The following is a 6,263-nucleotide window of genomic DNA, read 5'->3' as shown; positions in this document are numbered from 1 at the left end:
ATTACAAGTCCCGACCGCACCTTCCCAAGGGTCCAGAGGGCATGGCCAAGCAGGCCATTCAGAAGGAGGCAGCGGATGCTAGGAAGAAGAAGAAGGCCGAGGTCGCCCACCAAAAGCACAAGAAGGAGAAGGAGGTTGCCCAGCACGTGAAGGCCGAGGAGAGGAAGAGCGACGTCGAGGCCGAGCTCGAGTCGGAGGACCCCATGGATATGGACGACATGGTTTTCTCCGAGGAGGGAAGTCGGGAGGTCATTGTGATCTCGGCGGAGCGTCGTGACCCTACGGCGACATCTGCCGGTGATGAGTAGGAGGCCGCGCGGTGCATGGCAGCTTCCATGCCAAGGAAGCATGTGACCAGCGTGGACGCTGTTAGTGAATGGGTGGTAAAGCGGACATGGTCACTGCGCCCTTTGGTGGCGTCGTTGGTCCCATCGCCGCCTGTGGCGGACGCGGCCGAGCAAGCTGGGCGGTCCACAGAGTGGACTGGCACTTGTGTGTCGCCGGGACCGACGACGGCACATGACTCACAGCCGGGGGTGGCCCCGCCTATTGTGGACACGGTCGAGCAAGCCAAGACGCCTGAGGAGCAGACTGGCACCCGCGCGTCGCGTGACTCGTGGCCAGAGGATGCCCCGCCCCTTGCTCTAGTCGGGGAGTCCTGAGCGTAGGGCCGGGGTGACCTACAGGTCGGGAAGGAGCCGGTTGGGACGACTCCACCCTCGGCCGAAAAGCGAGGGGGCGCGGGTCACAGCCCGGGAGTGGCCCATGCCCTACAGGCATGTCGATGCCGGGTCTTGCCTTCAGAGTCATACCGCTCACCACCCGGTATGTTCTCTTTTGTTTCTTTCCAATCTTACGCCATTGAGTTTTTCTCTGGAGTGTGATTTACCTGCGCCCTCCGTGATGACGGGGTTGAGCATCGCCCCAACTCCCGTGCAAGAGGCATAGAGGCCCACCCTGCAGCATGTTGTGACGAGCGGTGGGGGGAGCAGGATGGCAGCGGCGTTGGAATGTCTGGTGGCGGTCCATGCAACCGAGGTGGTGGATATCCCGTCCAATGATGAAGCGGATGATACGGTAGAGCCACCGGTGTCGTCGTGGAAGCTGGCAGTGGCCCGGTCGGAGGCTGGGCCCTTCAGTGTGCTACCGGAGGGTGACCTAGAGTGGCCCTGCCCTAAGGACCTAGCGAAGGTGTGGTTTGTCCTCCGTGATTCTCAAAAGTGTCAGCTCTAGGACATCCTCGGGGAGCAGGGGGACGCCGCGGTGTCTAAACTCACCAATCTGTCCACGAAGCTTGGAGACGCCCAGGAGTAGGTTAAGTCCGCTTAGCAATTGATTGAGGTTGACCTACAGCTTGTTGTGGAGGTGAGTTTTGGGGACTTGTTTTTGACCTCTGAATCTTTTGTTGGTTGCCTTAGCATATTTGTTTTTTGTAGAGACTAAAGGGGACATTGTCCCGCAAGTCTCGCTTTCTCTAAATGGAGCACGCCCGGATGGCCAAGCTCGAGCATCAGCTAGCGTCCACCCATCGCGAGTCCTAGGACCAGGCGGCCGAGGTGACCACGACGCAAGCGGAGGGGCAGCGTGCAGTCGAGCGGGCGACTACCGCCGAGCAAGGGCTCGAGGTGGCGAAGGCCCATCAGACGGAGACCGAGGCAGGGTTGCGGACATCCCTGGTGAACACAGAGGTGGCGTTGCGAGAGTCCTTGGCGGCCCTTGAGCTAGAGTGAGCCACTTTGGTGTTGGCGCAAAACGCCTTAGAGTCGGCATGGAAGGCCCTAGAGGCGGAGCGGAAGGCCCAGTCGGAGGCGGACCAGGAGGTGCTCGTGCTCCAAGGCCAGGTGATGGGGATGGAGGACGCGAGTGCCTGGCTATGCGAGCAGGCAGCCCGGCAGGTAGAGGATCTCTCCATCCTTGAGAACTTCCGCGTCGGTACGTGCCTTTTCTGTTCTTCGTCGTTGGTTTTTTCCTTCAGCCTATTTCTGAGCTTGTCGCTCCTCTCTCAGAGCTGGGTGGAAAGGTGAAGACGCTGGAGTGGGACCTAGAGATGATCAAGGTGACCCTTAGCCAAAATGCAGAGGAATTAGCCAAGTCCCATGAAGAGGGACGTGCTCTCGAGGGGATCTTGACCAAATCCACAACGTTGCACAGCTTGTCATCTCAGACGTCTTTGGGTCGGCGCCCAACACTAGCGCGCCTGTGGTCCAGCTAGCAGAGGTCCCAGATGTGGTTTGGGACCTTATCAGGAGCGGGCTGTTCTATGAAGCGTCGGGGGTGCTAACTTCGGTGGCGATGCACCATCCAAACCTAGACTTTGTAGCCATCTACAGTGTATGCTGAAGGCTTGAGCATGGAGGACATCCAATCGATCGAGGAGAGCTTGCTGCCGCACGCAAGGTTGGTGGCGGAGCAAGTCTCTGCCTAGTGGATGATGGACGTTCGTCATGAAGACATGGCCAAAAGCATGCATGGGGAGGACGCTGCCTAGTCTATAGACGGCGCGGAGCCTAGGTCGGAGGTGAACGTCGCCCTAGCCCCAACCGAGCTGAATGTCGTGCCGCCGAGGAGTGAGCAGCTTGCGCCCTCGTCGGTCGCTCTGGTAGCAGATGCCACTGGGCCGGTCCAATAGCTTGCAAAATATAAGTAATTTAGTGAAGGTAGAAGTTTAAGTTTGTGGGGGAGCCCCCGTGTAAATATTACTATGTGCTTAATGACTACCATCGGTTTTATTTTTTGTGATGGAATTGCTCCGTTCAGGGGAGCATGTTCCCTTTCGTTCCTCAGTTTTCCCTTAGCATAATTTTGTTTTTTATTCTTTCTTTCTCGTACCTGCCCATTTATCCCATAGGCTGCGATCTTGGGAGCCCGGGGCATGGCCAATGAGGCTCGGCTGCTTGTAACCGTAGGGAAAGGCGGGGTGCGATTGGTTGGAATGTTTTTAAAGCAAAGCTACGTAAAGCAAAACTAAGGAACAAACTATCCCATTGGTTGGGTAGGAAGGAATTTCACCATATGTAAACAAAACAAGGAGGTAGTCATTAAGTATAATGATAGTAGTGTACCCTAGTGGAGCCCTCGAGCGCCTCGGGCTGAAAAGTGTTTGGGTCGGGGTGCTTTTACAGGAGCATATACTAAGTAAACAATGGTAAGATTGAAGCTTTAGGAAAAAAACAACATAGCTGTTCTAGTCATTCAGAGAGATCAGCGTCGTTGTCGTCCTTCGGTCGGTACGCATCTGGTCGGATCACTTTGTCCTTCAGTCGTCCGGATCTTGGCCTGCTACGCCCCCTTTCTTGGTTGCTGCTTTCTTGCCTTTTTCTTCCTTTGGCCTACCGGTCTACCGTAGAAGGTGCTTGAGGAGCTAGTAGTCCTTGTAGAGGTGTTTTATGGGGTAGTCATGGTTGGTGCATGGGCTCTCCGTGAGCTCGTGGAAGTGGCTGAAAGGGCCCTGCTGGGGCTACGTGCCCACATGATCAGCCATGGCGATCAACGCGGAGTTGGCCGATCGACGGTGATTCTTTCTGTTCTTTTTCCCCCTCTACGTGGAGGGGCCTTCGTCTTGATCCTGGCGCTTGGCCTTGCCCTTGCCCTGGCCTCCGTCGGAGCGCGGTGGGTGCGGCGTTTGTTGGGGGGTTTTGGACAAAGGTCCGTGGTCTCGGGCCATCAGGGCTAGGACTCCGGTCACTACTGCGTGTGTCTCGGTTTGGTCTGAGCCGCGTGAATACAGGCGGTCGGTGCGGAGCGGTTGCTGAGTCAAGACGAGGTGCCAGTGTGGCCTCCTATGCCGCACTCGGCAATTGTAGCGGCGATCGGGTGGAGCGACCCATCTGCCGCGTCCTCGTTCCCCTGGCGGAGAGCGAGGACATGAGTCAGCGTTGTGATATGGAGCACTCCACTTGTTGAACGGTGGTGGTCTCCACTAGTGCCCAGAGGTTCCGGTGGTTCGCCTGTTCACGAGGGTCGTTTAGCTCGGACAGGCCGCACAGAAGCATTGCCGCGGCAGCGATGTTCTGACAGGCTCGAGCAAACTATGGGGGATCAGTCCCCCCTGTCCATGGTGTTGTGCTGGACCTAATGGGTGCGCCCCCGGGCGCCGCTCGCTGGTCTATGCGTGTGGGGCGCAGTGTGGTGCGCCAGGCGTGCCGACGCAGTTGGTGGCTGGTGCAGCCACTGTTGTCGTAGTGCCTCGCCGTGCTCCCGTGTGAGCTCAGGGTCTCCGTACGAGAGCACGGTGAGGTGCGAGTCTGTGAGGACTCTGCTTCCACCAGCGAGTGTCCCAGAGCGTCCACCATGGCACACTCTTGGGACGGACGATGGCTAGGCGCCATGTCACCGATGCTGGAGCCGTCACTCTCGCCATCGTCATCCATGAGGTCGAGGAAACATGTGGGAGCATAGCTCACCATTCCCATGAATTCGGATGCGAGAGGGGGTGGTGCTGGCATCCTTCGGAGCCCCTGGGCATATGTGTCCGTGGAAGACGCGAGGCCGTAGGGGTACCGGTCGTACGACGGTTGCATCGAGGACAACGGGGTTCCTTCAGGTAATCGGCGGAAGATAGAGAATAGTAAGTAAATAACAACATGTACATTACTCACAACAGGGTTTGACAGAGAGTTTGATCGAAAAGAAGCGCAGATGCCACGTCGTCGAAGCCATATGTCCCGGAGTTGATGGAGGGCGCTCCTCCAACGAGTGCCGGGACGCGAGCCTCCTTGCGGAGGTGTAGCACGCCAAGCCAGTCAGCGACAAAGTCTAGGCTTCTGAAGAGGAAGGCCTAGGATGGCTCAAAGACGGGTGGAACCCGCATCTCAGCGGGTGAGAGTGCGGGAAACTCCAGCGAGCCGAAGCGAATCGTATCGCCTGAGCCCGCCACAGCGAGGGTGGCAGAAAAGTGGGTCATCCAATGACCAAAAAGTGTTGAACGTACAGCGTCTTCCCCACGGACGGCGCTAACTGTCGGTGCTGAAAGTGACCAACTAGTGAATATTTGTAGTTTTGCCATATGTTATTATCGGAGGTGGCCTAGCACTCAATGACACAAGGTTTATACTAGTTTAGGCAACGTGCCCTATGTCTAGTTTGGGTCGATTAGTGACTTTATTCCTGAGCCCAGGTGCTCAAAGTTTGCTGTGGGTTACAAACGAGAAGGAGGAAGAAGGGGTGTATAGGAGGTCCGGTTGGCTCCGGTCAGAAGGGCCGGGAGTGACGGGAGCTGTGCTATGAGTAAGTGTTCAAGCGTGTGCTTGGAGTCTGAACCCGGCGGTTCTGTGGTCGTGAGCTAGTGAACTTGATCGGTACTTGTTATCTTCAAGAAGGGCTCTCCTTTGTTGGAGGGGGTGTGTCCCCTTTTATAGATAAAGGGGATGGCCTTACAAGTGAGAGGGTATGGGTACATATGCTACCGAGCCTTGTTTCCCGGGGATTTTTCACTTTTACCATTATTACGGATGGCGCTTTCCGGTTTGGCACTCTTAGGGCTGGTCTTTCAAGTTCATCACTCTTAAGATTGGCCTCTTGCCGTTTTACCACTTTTTCCGACGTGGCAGTCCAGACCGCCCTGACACGCTGGATCCGTGGCCGGGCCCACACAGGAAAAGACGACGCTGCCCCTGCCCTGGTTTCACTTGGCCTAGAACGGGCCGGCCAGGCTGCTCGGCCCACTCATTCTCTCCTCGCCTCGCCCCTTCTCCCCCAGCGCGTGAGCCGCCGCCGCCGCCATCGTCTTCTTCCTCCGCCCGCTGCCGGCTGCCTCGCTTCCCAGCAACGGCGACCTGGTACCATTGTCCTTGGTGGCCTCCGGTTCAACCCGCCCCGACGGATCAAGGTATGTGCCCTTACTCTTCTTTGCCACCCCGGCACCGCGTGGTTAAGGTCGCTGACCTCGTCTTCCTCGTAGGCCTTTGATGTAGTACGTCGTCATCTCCCCCCGTCCGCAATGGCCGATTCTGACTGCCCTCCTTGGTATGCACTGGCACTCCCGTCCCCGTCCATCGTAGGCCTTTGAATGTATTTGCTTATCTGTTTTGATTGTTTATCATGATGCTAGGATCGATCCTGGCAGTGCGTTTAGGCTAGTTGTTAAGGTTTCTCGATATGTTGCTGATGGCGAATATGGGCTAGTGGACATGTCAGAGCAGCACCATCACATCTGGTTTGATAGGGACAGTTCTTACTCTCTGGCTCAGTTCCATGAGGATTTAAGCTCAAAGATCATTTGGGGGCCTCTTCAAACACTTTCAGTGTGGGTTGTAGATCAGGAT

Source organism: Miscanthus floridulus, chromosome 16, assembly GCF_019320115.1.
Source record: "Miscanthus floridulus cultivar M001 chromosome 16, ASM1932011v1, whole genome shotgun sequence".
NCBI classification, from domain to species: Eukaryota; Viridiplantae; Streptophyta; class Magnoliopsida; order Poales; family Poaceae; genus Miscanthus; species Miscanthus floridulus.
This window is presented reverse-complemented; position numbering follows the sequence as displayed.